This window comes from Scyliorhinus canicula, chromosome 1 (assembly GCF_902713615.1).
Source record: "Scyliorhinus canicula chromosome 1, sScyCan1.1, whole genome shotgun sequence".
Classification (NCBI taxonomy): domain Eukaryota; kingdom Metazoa; phylum Chordata; class Chondrichthyes; order Carcharhiniformes; family Scyliorhinidae; genus Scyliorhinus; species Scyliorhinus canicula.
The window spans coordinates 305,268,405-305,284,750 of record NC_052146.1 but is presented as its reverse complement, the minus strand read 5'-3'; positions in this window follow the sequence as shown (position 1 = coordinate 305,284,750).

The following is a 16,346-nucleotide window of genomic DNA, read 5'->3' as shown; positions in this document are numbered from 1 at the left end:
GTGGGCATCCTTGTCTGGTGCCCCTGTGCAGGTGGAACTATTGGGAGTTGGTATTGTTGGTCTGTACGCTCGCCATGGGAGAGTTGTATAGGATCTTTACCCAGGAGGTGAACCCTTTTCCAAGTCCGAACCACTCCAGTACCTCTATTAGGTATTTCCATTCGAATCTGTCGAAGGCCTTTTCTGCATCCAGGGAGACGATCACCTCTTGTGTTCTCTCCCCGGAGGGGGTCATTATCACGTTCAGCAGGCGCCTGATGTTCGAGGTAAGCTATCTACCTTTGACAAAGCCCGTCTGGTCCTCTGTGACCACCTCAGGTACACAGTCTTCTAGCCTTTTGGCGAGGACTTTGGCCAGTATTTTGGCGTCTGCGTTCAGCAGTGAGATGGCTGATCCCATTATTGATCAAAAACCTATCTATCTCTGTCTTAAAGACACTCAGTGATTTGGCCTCCACAGCCTTCTGCGGCAAAGAGTTCCATGGATTCACCACCCTCTGGCTGAAGAGATTCCTCCTCATCTCTGTTTTAAAGGATCGTCCCTTTAGTCTGAGCTTGTGTCCTCTGGTTCTAGTTTCTCCTACAAGTGGAAACATCCTCTCCAAATTCACTCTATCCAGGCCTCGCAGTATCCTGTAAGTTTCAATAAGATCCCCCCTCATCCTTCTAAACTCCAACGAGTACCGACCCAGAGTCCTCAACCGATCTTCATACAACAAGCTCTTCATTCCAGGGATCATTCTTGTGAACCTCCTCTGGACCCTTTCCAAGACCAGCACATCCTTCCTTAGACACGGGGCCCAAAACTGCTCACAATACATAAATGGGGTCTGGCCAGAGCCTGATACAACCTGAGAAGTACATCCCAGGTCTTGTATTCTAGCCCTCGAGACATGAATGCTAACATTGCATTTGCCATCCTAACTGCCGACTGAACCTGCACGTTAACCTTAAGAGAATCAGGAACAACGACTCCCAAGTCACTTTGTGCTTCTGATTTCCTAAGCATCTTCCCATTTAGAAGACAGTCTATGCCTCCACATCTCCATCCAAAGTGCACATCCTCACACTTTTCCATATTGTATTCAATCTGCCACTTCTTTGCCCACTCTTCTAACCTGTCCAAGTCCTTCTGCAGCCCCCTTGCTTCCTCAATACTACCTGTCCCTCTACAGATCTTTGTATCACCTGCAAACTTAGCAACATTGCCTTCAGTTCCTTCTTCCAGATCATTAATGTATATTGTGAAAAGTTGTGGTCCCAGCACAGACCCCTGAGGCACACCACTAGTCACCGGCTGCCATCCTCAAAAAGACCGCTTTATCCCCACTCTGCCTTCTGCCAGTCAGCCAATCCTCTATCCATGCCAGGATCTTACCCTTAACGCCATGGGGTCTTAACTTATTTAACAGTCTCCTATGCGACACCTTGTCAAAGGCCTTCTGGAAATCTAAATAAATCACGTCCACTGGTTCTCCTTTGTCTAACTTCCTTGATACCTCCTTGTTATAACCTGCCTGCTTACCACTGGCTGGCAAACAATGGCAATCCCACAGTCTTTTGGGAGTATGAGCTTCCCCAATCAGGGGGCAGAGAAATCATTAGCAGATTCCCTGCATAAATAGAGCTGGCCAGTTTGGAACCGGCTCGAGGAGAGTGAGCAGCAAGGGAAGTTGCTGCTGCTGCTGTTGTGTATATATATGTTGTTGTAAAGTTATGTTATTTCTTTCTATACTTCAATTCATGCTGGATTCTTTGTGGCCCTCACAAAACTCCTCAAAGATCTCTAACAGATTTGTCAGACGTGACCTCCCCTTGACGAAGCCATGCTGACTCAGTTCTATTTTATTATGCACTTCCAAGTACTCCACGATCTCATCTTTAATAATGGTTTCTAAAACCTTACCAATGACCGCAGTCAGCCTAACCGGCCTATAATTTCCCATCTTCTACCTCCCTCCCTCTGTCCATCCTCCCCTCAATAACATCCAGCTTTCGGTCAATCTCCAACTTCCGGAAGCTTGGGAAAGGTCTTTGTGCAGCCATCTCCTTGGCTGGAATGACAGTCTGTGGCGAGTGCAGTGTCTACAAGCAGCTCCAGCTTGTTCTGCTATTGATGTGCATCCCGAGCCCAGCGAATCAGGTGGCAGTGAGGAAAAACAATGGCTCGGGCTGCACGTGGGCAATGTGCTGGCCCATCTGCCTGACCTGAATTTATCCTGGTCGTTTCTCCCAGTGGGAACACGCAGTTCCTCCGATTCAACTCCAGGGGGAGAACTTAGTCCTCAGAACGGAGAATCTAGTCCACGGTAAATAGTACAGGAGGAGGCCATTCAGCATCTCTAACTTGTTCTTGCCATTCAACTGGATCACAGCAAATCTATCTGTATTGTAAACTCAATTCCCCCAACTTCATTCTGTAACCCTCAATAGCCTTGCCTAATAAAAATCGAGCAATCTCAGTTTTTTAATTTGCATTTGACCCCAATCTCAGTGGTTTTTGGGGAAATGTTTTCCAGGCTTCTACAATGTGAAGCAAGTACATCCTGGCCCGAATTTTCATTCTGTGCCCCTTTGTTCAGGTCTCCTCCACCTGAGATAATGGTTTACGTCTCCCCATCCTTTCAGTTCCTCTGATCACCTTAAACACTTCACTAAGTCAGAAGGTCATAAGATACAGGAGCAAAATTAGGCCATTGGTCCCATCGAGTCTGCTCAGCCATTCTATCATGGCTGATATGTTCCTCATCTGCTACCTACAATGTTAGAGACCAAGAGCTAGATTGCAAACTCAGCTAGAGCATCTCCCCAGAACACATGACCTAGGAATGGGAGTAGGTAATTTCGCCTCCTGAGCCTAACACCCTCAATATGATCATGACTGATCCCATCCTGGTCTCAACTCCCCCGTCCTGCCCATTCTCCACAACCCTTCAACACATTACCAATTAGAAATCTGTCTAACTCCTCCTTAAATTTACTCACTTCCCTGCATCCAAAGCCCTCTGGGATAGGAAATTCCACAGATTCACAGACCTTTGGGAGAAGTAGTTTATTCCTCAAACCTGTTTTAAATTTGCTAATTCTCAGATTATAACCTCTCATTTTAGAATGCCCACAAGAGGAAGAATCCGCTCCACGTCTACTGTACCCATATCTTTTAGCATCTTGCATACCTTAATTAGATCTCCCCACATTCTTCTAAACGGTCGAGAGTATAGGCCGAAACTATTCAATCTTTCCTCATATACCTCGCGGTGAATGGTGTGATGTTATTTCAGGCTGTGTAAGTGGTTAAAGTTCTTTCCACAGTCTGTTCACTGGAACCCTCTCATTCCAATGTGTGTGTGTGTCTCAGTGCTTTTCTAGTCATACTGTTTAAAATATTTTGAAGCAGAACGAACAGTCAAAGATTTCTCCGTCGAGATTCAATGAGCGATGGGTCGTTAGGGCGGCACGGTAGCACAGTGGTTAGCACTATGCTTCACAGTGCCAGGGACCTGGGTTTGATTTCCGGCTTGGGTCACTGTCTCTGTGGAGTCGGCACGCTCTCTCCGTGTCTGCGTGGGTTTCCTCTGGGTGCTCTGGTTTCCTCCCACAGTCCAAAGATTTGCAGGTTAGGTGGATTGGACATGCTAAATTGCCCTTAGTGCCCAAAAAGGTTAGGTGGGGTTACTGGGTTACGGGGATAAGATGGAGGTGTGGGCTGAAGTAGGGTGCTCTTTCCAAGGGCCGGTGCAGACTTGTTGGGCCGAATGGCCACGTTCTGCACTGTATGATTCTATGATTCTATAGATTGTAGTTCTTTTGAGATAAGGCCTTTCCTTATAATCTATAGCAGTGATAGGAAAAAAATTATATACCACTTGATAGACCAGAGAAATAATTCAACCAAGTTTCTGGTCTAAAGACAATGACAAATGCAAGATTTGATGAACAGCCTTGAACGCAATGAGCATGTTTACAATGCAAGTTAATAATGTGGCTTTCACAAGTTGCATTCAGTACATTTATTAGGGATTGAAACAGTATAGGAATGTGTAACATTGCAGGCAGAGCTTTTAGGCAGAGATTGACAAAAGGGCTGTTATTACAGTGTATAAAGAGTGACTCTCATTTACAAGCAACTGACTAGGTCACCAAGACATTCACTGCATAACATTATTTTGGAATTTGATACTGAAGGTATTTCATCTCCTGATTAATAGTGGAAAAAAGGCCGTAGGTAGTTTTCAGTTCACTAAGTAGGATGTTCTTCAGCGATTCTATTTCAAACAAAAAAAAGTGGTTTTAGTTTGTATCTTTTCATTAATAGAGTCTCGATATATTCAGAGAAATTTCAGCCTCCCATCATAGCCCATTTGAAATAGAAAATTATCCCATGAACATTGATCAATCATTTTAGTTATGTTAATTCTATAAAACTCAAGTAACCAGCACGGCTGACACCATCATCGATTGTTGTAAAAACCCATCTTTCACCGAGCACCTTTCAGGAAGGAAATCTGCCGTCTCCACCTGGTCTGGCCAACATGTGGCTCCATCCCCACAGCGATAAGGTGGACTCTGAACTGCCCTCTGAAATGGCCGAGCAAGTCCCTCAGTTCAAGGGCAATTAGGAAATGGTTAACAAATGCTGACCTTGTCAGAGATACTTACATCTGAAAAAGAAGTTCAACTGATGGTCTCCACCTCTGCTATTGCACATAATAAATCAACAGAAAGCAGGGAAGAGAATCCTTAGCATCCGTTTTATTGGGGATATGTGTTTTAAAATTTATTTACGGGTTGTGGGAGTCGCCAGTATTTATTGCACATTCCTAGTTGTCCATCAGAAGATGATGGTGAGCTGCCTTCTTGAACCGTTGCAGTCATAGAATCATAGAATCTATAGTGCAGAAGGAAGAAATTTGGTCCATCCGTTCTGGATAAGGAACATTGGTGATTTGCTGCAGGGCATCTGAGGGTACACACGGCTGCCACTGTTCGTCGGTGGTGGTGAGTTTGAATGTTTGTGGAAGGGGAGCAATCAAATGGGCTGCTTTATACTGGATGATGTTGAGCTTTATGAGTGTTGTTGGAGCTGCACTCATCCAGGTATGTGGAGAGGATTCCATTACACTCCTGACTTGTGCTTTGTAGGTGGTGCACAGGCTTTGGGGGGTCAGGAGGTGAATCCGCAGGATTCCTCGCCTTTGCTCTGCTCTGCAGGTCACATTATAAATGTGGCTAATCCAGTTCAGTTGCTGATCAATGATAAACCTCCGGATGCTGCTTGTGGGGGAATCAGCAATGGTAATGCCAGTGAATGTCAAGGGGCGGTGGTTAGATCTACTCTTTTAGGAGATGGTCATTGCTTGGCATTTGTGTGGCATGGATGTAACTTGCCACTTGTCAGCTGAAGCTTGGATATTGTCCAGGTCTTGCTGCATTTGGACATGGACTGCTTCATTATTATTGTGAAGAGAATATCAACATAGTAAAACACGGTGCAATTTAGTTACGGTACCTGGTCTCACCAGCCGTTAAGCTGTTGACGTATTATTTCAACGCCATCTTCTCCGCTTTATTGTTCGGTGAAGAGGGCACCAGACTGACGTGCCACTGGAATATGTTGATTCGGGGCACTGTTGGATACCACAAATAGCATCTTTAGTCTAACTTAGCCAGGCCATGCAGAGTTAAAGATACAAACTCCCACATTCAAACCAACTCCACCTTGATAACAGATTATATACGTTCCTCCTCTCAGATCTCAAATGCTGTAAAAAACCACCAATGTGTTCCACACCCTTCCTACATCACCACCCCTCATCACAGAACACAGGAGGAGACCATTTGGCCCATTGTATAAATACCAACTCTTTGGGAGAGCCATCAAGTTAGTCCCACTCCATCCCCATACCCCTGTAACTCTTCCCCTCATACCCCTCCATTTTGAAAGTAGCTATTGCAACCGGGTGGGTTTCACCCAGGCAGAGTTGTGACCAATATCCTAGCGGGGGCTTTTGCTAGTTCTGTTCGGGAGTATTTAAACTATTGTGACAGGGGATGGGATCCCAGGAGTCGGATCTGATTGGTCAAAATCAGATCAGGAAAATAGAGGTGGAACTTTAGCTCGTGAAGGCAGGATCAGGGTACTGAACTTGATCATAATGAATGGTAGAGCAGGGCTCGAAGGGCTGAACAGCCAGCTTGTACTTCTATTTTCTATGTTTCTATGGTGCCGACAATGTCGAAGATGTAATGATGCACTTGGCATTAGCAGAGAGGCAAAGTTTTAAAAGTATCCAGAAAGGAAAAATGGTGGAGTTAAACTGCTTATACTTCAATGCGAGGACTATTACAAACAAGGCAGCTGAGTTAAGAGCACAGAGAGATACATGGCAGCTGGATGGCATTGCTATCATGGAAACCTGGATAAAGGAATGGCAAAATTGGCAGCTCAATATCCCTGGATAGAGAACTTTCAGGCAGGTCAGAGAGGCAGTAGGAGACTATAATTATCCCAATATAAACTGGGAATCAAACAATATAAGGGGACCTCGGGGACAAACATTCACACAATGTGTCCACAAAATATTTTTCACTGAAGTAGTGATAAACTCAACGAGTGGAGATACAATTTTAGACGTAATCTTGGGGAATGAAGAAGGGCAAGTGGATGACATGAATGTTGGTAACCATATCGGGGACAGTGATCACAGTTCAGTTGGAGTTAGTATTACCATGAAAGGGACAGAAATAAAGCAGGAGTGAGAATTTTGAACTGGGGGAAGGCAAATCTTGTGGAAATGAGGAGAAGGGACGTGGATCAGGTGGACTGGCCAACATTGCTGGAGGATAAATCTGTGGAAAACCAGTGGGAAGCACAAAAAGGTCCTAAATGTATCAAGTAGACATGTCCCCTCCAAAAAGAAGAGTGGTACTGCAAATGTACACCACTGGTTGTCAAGAAGAATACAGGGGAAGAACAACGACAAAAGAAAGTGTGGGATAGGCATAAAGAACTAAGCCCTGCAAACTGCTAGACGAGTATTGAAAGTGCAGGAACGCAGTCAAGAAAGAAATGAAAGACGGGGCTTGACAAAAGATTAGCAAGTAAAGTTAAAGACAACGCTAAGATTTTTTGCCAATATATTAATGGTAAATGGTTATTTGAGGAAAAGTAGGACCTATCAGAGATGAAAAGGGGAAGATGTATGTTGATGTAGGGGCTGGGAATGATTTTTTAATTAATATTTTGTCTCCGTGTTTACAAAGGAACTAGGTGAGGCAGATATAGTGGTCCAGGAGGGCTGTGAGATACTGAATGGGATAGTCATAAAGGGTGCGGAAGCACTCGAAGGATTGAAATTCTTGAAATTAATAAGTCGCCAGCGATAGAATGTTTCCGATGCAATGAAGGAAGTCAGGGAGGCAATAGCAGATGCTCTCAGGAGGATTTTACAATCCTGAGGAGACACACTGAGGTACTGGAGAAATGCAACATGGTACCATTGTTTTGAAAGAAATTAAAGGAAATGCCGAACAATTATGGTACCAGTAAATCTTACATCAGTGGTGGGCAAAGGGTGACATAGTTGCTGGATAGTAATCCAGAGACCCAGGCTAATTACTGATCTGAGGACACAGTTTCAAATTCCACCAGTGCAATTGATCAAAGTTAAATTTGGTTAATAAAATTTGGAATTAAACCTGCCTTAGAAATGATAAAATTATCATTGATTATCAGACAAATTGAGTGCCACTTAGGCAAAGATATCTGCCCTCTGAGCCTGATCTGGCCTACTCAAAAGTTGGTGGTGAATTGCCGTCTGGAACCACTACAGTCCCGAGATGTAGGTATACCCAGAGTGCTAACAGCGCACTCCCAAAGCGATTTGCATTGAAACACAATCATAACAGCATTAAACTAGTCTTATGAGCTCTTGATTCTTCTGCCATTGGTCCACATTTAATTACGGTACCTGGTAAGGCCCAAAGCTCTCATGGCGGCTTTTTTCAAAAACTTCTTGAACTTCTTCTTCAACAATTTTTTGAATAAACCACGTTTGTCTGGAATGTTTTCATTCGGGGCACTGCTGGTCACCAAAAATAGCATCTTCAGTCTAACTTAACCAGGCCATGCAGAGTTAAAGATTCAACACTCCCACATTGAAACCTCAATCCATCCTGATAACAGATTATATTCATTCCTCCTCTCAAATCTCAAATGCTGTAAGTAAACATTAATGAGTTCCTCTTAGCCAGCTAACCATACTAACAGGAAGTGATTGAAGATTCCTACATCACCAACCCTCGTGACAGGGGAGTCCATTTGGCCCATTGTATAAATGCCAGCTCTTTGGAAGAGCCATCAAGTTAGTCCCACCACATCCCCATACCCCTGTAACTCTTTCCCTCATTCCCCACCATTTTGAAAGTAGATATTGCAACCAGGCGGATTGCACCCAGGCAGAGCTGGGACCAATATCCTAGCGGGGGCTTTTGCTAGTTTTGTTGGGGGGTATTTAAACTAGTGTGACAGGAGGATGGGGTCCTAGCAGTAGGATCTGATAGGTCAAACTCAGATCAGGTAAAAGGTAGTGGAAATTTAGCTCATGAAGGTGGGATCAGGGTATTGAACATGATGATCAGCCGCGATCATAATTAATGGCGGAGCGGGGTTCGAAGGGCCGAATGGCCTCCTTTTGTCTTACAGTCTTGTCCACTTTGGTGGTAAAAGGGGGAAGGCAGATCATTCTCTGAATGGCCAGAAATTACGAGAGGGGAATGTGCTTTGAGACATGGGCATCCCTGTATACCAGTTGCTGAAGGTAAGCATGCAGGTTCAGCAGGCAGTAACGAAGGCAAATGGTGTGTTGGCCTTCTTAGTGAAAGGATCCGCGTACAGGAGCAGGGATATCTTGCTGCAATTACAGTGTGCAAACTCCACACAAACAGTGACCTGGGACTAGGATCGAATCCGGGTCCTCAGCAGCGTTAGGTGGCAGTTCTAACCACTGCGCCACCGTGCCGCCCCCACACCTAGAATATTGTGTGCAGTTTTGAAATGAAAATGAAAATCGCTTATTGTCACGAGTAGGCTTCAATTAAGTTACTGTGAAAAGCCCCTAGTCGCCACATTCCAGCGCCTGTCCGGGGAGGCTGGTACAGGAATCGAACCGTGCTGCTGGCCTGCTTGGTCTGCTTTAAAAGCCAGCGATTTAGCCGAGTGAGCTAAACCAGCCCCTTGGTCTCCTTATCTGATAAAGGATGTTCCTGATATGGAAGGAATGCAGCAAAGGTTTACCAGACTGACCCTGGGAAGGCGGGACTCATGTATGAGCAGCGATTGAGTCGGTGAGGATTAAATTCACTGGAATTAAAAGAATGAGGGGGCCGGCGGGGGAGAGATCTCACGGAAACCTATAAAATGTTAACAACACGAGACAGGATAGATTCAGGAAGGATGTTTCCAATGGTGGGTGTGTCCAGAACCAGCGATCACAGTCTGAGGATAAACAATTTAGGACTGAGATGAGGAGACATTTCTTTACCCAGAGAATGGAGAGCCGTGGAATTGTCTGCCGCAGAAAGCAATTGAGGCCAAAACATGGTAGGTTTTCAAGAAACAGTTAGATGGAGCACTTTGGGCTGATGGGATCAAAGGATATGGGGGGGAAGTGGGAAGAGTTTACTGAGTTGGATGATCAGCCATCATCATAATAATGGCGGAGCAGGGTCAAAGGGCCGAATGGCTTACTCCTGCTCCTATTCTCTATGTTTAAAATAAGGGTCATCCATTGAGGACGGGATGAGGATTGTTCTCTCTCTCGGGAGACCATTAGTTCGTGGATTTGCTCTTCCCCAGACAACAGTGGAGGCTGGTCATTGAATATATTCAAGGCTGAATAAGACATGTTTATGATTGACAAGGGAGCCAAGGGATTAGACAGGAAAACCGAATTACTGGTACACTCAGATCAGCCATGAACGTGTTGCAGAGCGATGCAGGTACAAGAGGCCCAACAGCCGACTTCTCCTATTTCCATTCGTTTATGGGATGTGGGTGTCACTTATAAGGCCAGCATTTGTTGTCTGTCCCTAATTGCCCTTCAGCTGAGTGGCTTACTAAGCAATTTAAAATCACCCACGCTTCTAGAGTAGGACAGCTAGAGTAGGACAGGTGAGGACGGCAGATTCTCTTCCCCAAAAGGCATGAGTGAACCAAATGGGTTTTAACACAAGCGGTTATTGGATAGGCACATGGAGCACACCAGAATGACAGGGAATGGGATAGCTTGATTTTGGTTTCGGACAAAACTCGGCCCAACATCGAGGGCCGAAGGGCCTGTTCTGTGCTGTACTGTTCTATGTTCTAACAACAATCCACAATGGTTTCATGGTCATCATTAGGCCCTTTAATTCTGTTTTTTTTTTCATTCAAATTTCATATCTGCAGTGGTGGGTTCAAACCCATTGAGTTAATCAAAGACCCCTCCCACCCGGCTTACTCACTCTTCCAACTCCTCCCATCGGGCAAGAGATACAGAAGTCTGAGAACACGCACAAACAGACTCAAAAACAGCTTCTTTCCCACTGTTAGCAGACTTCCAAATAGAACATAGAACATAGAACGATACAGCGCAGTACAGGCCCTTCGGCCCTCGATGTTGCACCGACATGGAAAAAAAAAACTAAAGGCCATCTAACCTACACTATGCCCTTATCATCCATATGCTTGTCCAATAAATTTTTTAATGCCCTCAATGTTGGCGAGTTCACTACTGTTGCAGGTAGGGCATTCCACGGCCTCACCACTCTTTGCGCAAAAAACCCAAAAAATGACGCTCTTATGGACAGACCTGATTAACACTACATCCCTGTATGCTTCACCCGATGCCGCTGTTTATGTAGTTACATTGTGTACCTTGTGTTGCCCTTTATGTATTTTCTTATATTTCCTTTTCTTTTCATGTACTTAATGATCTGTTGAGCTGCTCGCAGAGAAATACTTTTCACTGTGCCTCAGTACACGTGACAATAAACAAAATCAAATCAAAAAAATCAAATCACACCCGGGTCCTCCTCCCATTAACCTGGATCTGGGGCAGGATTCTCCGACCCCCCGCCGGGTCGGAGAATCGCCGGGGAACGGCGTGAATCCCGCCCCCGCTGGCCGCCGAATTCTCCGGCGCTGGAGATTTAGCGGGGGCGGGAATCGCACAGCACCAGTCGCCCCCCCCGGCGATTCTCCGGCCTGCAATGGGCCGAACTCCTGCTGCTTCTATGCCGGTCCCGACAGCATAGATCGAACCAGGTCCCTTACCGGTGGGACCTGGCGGCGAGGGCGGGCTCTGGAGTCCTGGTGGGGGGGGGGGGGCACGGGGCGATCTGGCCCGCAATCGGGGCCCATCGATCCGCGGGCGGGCCTGTTCGGTGGGGGACACTCTTTTCCTACGCGTCGGCCATGTAGGCCTCCGTGATGGCTGACGCGTAGGTGACCCACCCCATGCGCATGCGCGGGGATGACGTCAGCAGCCGCTGATGCTCCCGCGCATGCGCGGACTCCCGCTGGCCAGCGGAGTCCCTTTGTCACCGGCTGGCGTGGTGCCAAAGGCCTTCCACGTCAACCGGCGATGCGCCAACCACTCCGGGGCGGGCCTAGCCCCTAAAGGTGCGGAGGAATTCGCACCTTTGGGGCGGCCTGACGCCGGAGTGGTTCACGCCACTCCGTCCGGCCGGGAGCCCCACCCCGCCGGGTAGGGGAGAATCCCGTCTCTGGTTTCTTGACGATACCTCTATACCACTATGGTCTTATGTAGATCTGAATAATTGACCAGTTGAATAAGTTGCACTGTACTTTTCAGGTGAATGATGTTTGATGCTGCTGGTCATCATGGTGATGGGAGTCACTCACCTCAAGGGGCTTTGCTTCTTGTCACTGTCGGTTTTTACTGGTGATTGTAACTGATCCTCGTTGGACTCTCCACCCAACGCAACAGCATTTCCCAGTCTAGGAGGTAAAAGTAAACATTATCAATCTAATCATAGTCAGATTCTACAGAGCCATCAACAACATCATTTCAACTGGAAGTCGAGTATAGCCATGTAGAACACAAACCAGTCAAACCCACACTATCCTCACACACACACTATCCATATAACCTCAAAGGGCACAGTATAAATTATATTAATCCAAATTATAAGCAGTATTACACAACACAAAGCTAAACCAACTGATCTTAAAGGGTGTGTGCACACAATGAATTGTTCTCTGTCGCTATGTGCAGCCAGCTCATTTATGCACCAGTGGGTTTGTCAGGATTGGATTGATTTATTGTCGTGTGTACCGAGGTACAGTGAAAAGTATTGTTCTGCGTTCAGCTGAGACAGATCATTCTGTACATGAAAAGAAAATCGGGCAAACATAAATAACACAATGTAAATTCATTGGCACAGACATCGGGTGAAACACAAAGGAGTGGAGGACTGCTCAGTAGAGACGATGCGTGAAGAGATCAGGGGCGAAATTCTCTGACCCCCAGCAGGGTCGGAGAATCGCCTGGGGGCGCCTAAAATCCCGACCCCGCCGTGGCAGAGATTCTCCACAACCCGGGAAGTGGCGACGGAGAGGCCCCTGCGGCGATTCTCCGGCCCGGATGGGCCGAAGTCCCGCCGCTGGGTGGCCTTCTTCCGCCGCCGAGGTTTAAACCACCTCTTGAACGGTGGGCTCAGCGGAGCGAGCAGGCCCCCGGGGTCCTGAGGGGGCGGGGGGCGATCAAACCCCGGGGGGTGCCCCCACGGTGGCCTGGCCTGCGATCCCAGCTCAGACTCCGGGCCAGTGCTCTGGCTCCACTAGTTTCTTCCGCGGCCGCCACGGCCTCCGCCATGGCGGAAGCGGAAGAGAACCCCACATCGCGCATGCGCCGGCAGTGACGTCACTGCCGGCGCATGCGCGGACCGGCGAAAGCCTTTCGGCCAGCCCCGCTGCCGGGGGCGCCGGTCTTTTGCGTCGGTCTTCTGGTGGCAACCGCTCCGGCGCGGGGCTGGCCCCCAAAGGTGGGGAGAATTCCACACCTTTGGGGAGGTGCGACCCCTGAGTGGTTGGCGCCACCCCCCTACTCCGGGACCCTCCGTCACGCCGGGTAGGGGAGAATGCCGCCCCTGATGAGTCCATTCGTCCATCAGTCCTTAAGAGGGTCGTTCAGGAGTCTGGTAACAGTGGGCAAGAAGCTGTTTTTGAATCTTTTAGTGTGTGTTCTCAGACTTTAGTATCTCCTGCCTAATGGAAGAAGTTGGAAGAGTGAGTAAGCGGGTGGGAGAGGTCTTTGATCGGAATGAGTTCATCTGTATCAGTATACCTAGATAGGATCATCCCACCCAGCCGATATCATAGAATCCTACAGTGCAGAGCCGTGTCCTCTACTCCTGCTACAGTGAAGGAGGTGATAAACGTTATGATCCAGCTGTTTACATGGATAACGTTAGGTAGCAGCTAAGGACTCGGATAACCCACCACAGGGTGGGGAGACCACCTCACATTCGTTCCTCATTCCACATGCTTGGCAAATTGATTCCAGTTCACACAGGAGTCGGCTGTGTCATCGACAGTGAGTTTTGGTTCAGACAGAATGGTGTAGAGTTTATAACACAGCAACAGGCTTTATGTTCCAACTGGTCAATGTTTGTGCCCCTCTTCCCAGCCCAGTCCCCATGTCATTCTGTTCCATGCTCCCTCCTGCACGTTTTCCAAGACCGTCCATGCTCTTCACCTCAACCACTTCATGGGGCAGCTCACTCCCTCAACCTGTGCACATTCATTATTAACACTCTCATTGTGCCTAATGCGGTGGCTTAAATTTCAACCCCAATCATCTGAAATTGTGATCTCCTCCTCCCCCCGCCTTCACATTCCACCAGCTCTTGGTAAACAATGAAGTTGAACTGGTCTCAGTTTCCTGAGGGAATCTATGGACCAAATTTGTGTGTCACAAATGCAAAGTGCCAGTCTGTTTAACAGATTGCTGATAAACCCCCCTACACAATGTTGTATTTATGTGTTGGTGTAATGACAGCTGAAGCCGCATTACAAATGTTTATATATTGGTTTGGGACTTCTCATATTATGTCCTAATTGGTTAAAGGAAGGGTGTCCTGTTCCCAAATTATTGCACAGTCTCCAGGGAAAGGGATGGAGGGGCTTACCTCAAGTTTGAGTCATTTTCAAGCGCCGATCCTGGCAAATAGAGGACATTAAGTAGAATGAAAAGCATCACAAAATGGGAGCTGAACCTGATCATCATCGCGTACGATCCTGAAATCCAAGATACGAACGCATTACTCAATTAATCCATTCACAACAGTCTTTAACTTGTCCCTCACACTGCTGAAGGGTTTCAGATTTGAATTCACACCCAATACCAAGAAGGAAACTGCAGGATCTGTGAGGCAGGAAAATATCACATACTGCAGTTTGAGGAGGATCTGTCTACCGAGGTAATGTGGGCTGAAGTTAGAAATAGGAAAGGAGCGGTCACTTTGTTTGGAGTTTTCTATAGGCCCCCAAACAGTAACAGAAATGTGGAGGAAAAGATTGCAGTGCAGATTTTGGATAGGTAGGTAGTCACAGGGTAGTTGTCATGGGTGACTTTAACTTTCCAAATATTGATTGGAACCACTATAATTCGAATAGTTTGGATGGGGCTGTTTTTATCCATTGTGTGTAGGAGGGTTTCCTCACACAATAGGTGGATAGAATGACAAGGGGCCACATTGGATTTGGTACTGGGTAATGAACTGGGCCAAGTGGTAGATTTGGTTGTGGGAGAGCACTTTGGAGACAGTGACCACAATTTGGTGATTTTCACTTTAGCTTGGAGAGGGATAGGAACATGTGGCAGGGCAAGGTTTATAACTAGGGGAAGGGTAGTTATGTTGCGATTAGGCAAGAATTGGGGAGCATAAAATGGAAACAGGAACTGTCAGGGATAGGCACAATTGAGATGTGGAGCTTGTTCATGGAGCAAATACTGCGTGTCCTTGATCTGTATGTCCCTGTCAGACAGGGAGGAAGTGGTCGAGTGAGGGAACTGTGGTTTACAAAAGAGGTTGAATGTCTTGTCAAGAGGAAGCAGGGGGCTTATGCAAGGATGAGAAAACAAGGTTGAGTTAGGGAACTTGATGAATACAAGATAGCTAGGAAGGAGCTCAGGGAAGGCTTAGGAGAGCTAGGAGGGGGCATGAGAAGTTGTTGGTGGGTAGGATCAAGGAAACCCCAAGGCTTTTTACACTTCTGTCAGGAATAAAAGAATGATCAAGGTGAAGTTAGGGCCGTTCAAGGACAGTAGTGGGAATGTGTGCATGGAGTCTTAAGATATAGGAGAGGCCCTGAATGAATACTTTTCTTCAGTGTTCACAAAGGAGAGGGTCTGTGTTGTTGAGGAGGATAGTGCGTTACAGGCTGGTAAGCTGGAGGAGGTAGATATTTGGAAGGAAGATGTGTTAGAAATTTTGAGAAGCCTGAGGATAGATAAGTCTCTGGGCCTGATGGGATATATTCTAGGATTCTTTGGGAGGCGAGGGATGAGATTGTAGAACCTTTATGTCCTCGCTGCCTACAGGAATAGTGCCAGAAGACTGAAGAAAGGCAAATGTTGTCCTCTTATTCAAGAAAGGGAACAGGTATAACCCTGGGAATCTTAGGCCGATTAGTCTCACTTTGGTCATCATAAATTATTGGAGAGGGTCCTGAGGGATAGGATTTATGATCATTTGGAAAGATACAGCTTAATCCAGGATAGTCAGCACGGATTTGTGAGGGGTAAGTCTTGCCTCACAAGTTTGATTGTATTCTTTGAGGAGGTAACTAAGTACATAGATGAAGGTAGAGCAGTTGATGTCATATACATGGGTTTCAATAAGGAATTCGATAAGGTGCCCCATGGTCAGCTCATGAAGAAAGTAAGGAGGCATGGCATAGAGGGAAATTTGGCCGATTGGATCAGTAACTGGCTATCATATAGAAGACAGAGGGTGACGGTAGTTGGTATATTTTCATCCTGGAGCCCAGTCACCAGCAGTGTACCACAGGGATCTGTGCTGGGTCCTCTGCCATTTGTGATTTTTTATCAATAACTTGCATGATGGAGTTGAAGGTTGGCTTAGTAAATTTGCTGATGACACCAAGATTGTTGGAGTAGTGGATAATGTGGAGGGCTGTTGTAGGCTGCAAAGAGACATTGATAGGATGCAGAGCTGGGCTGAAAAGTGACAGATGGACTTTAACCCTGGTAAGTGTGAGGTGATTCATTTTGGTAGGACAAATTTGAATGTGGATTACCTGGTTAACAGTAGGGTTC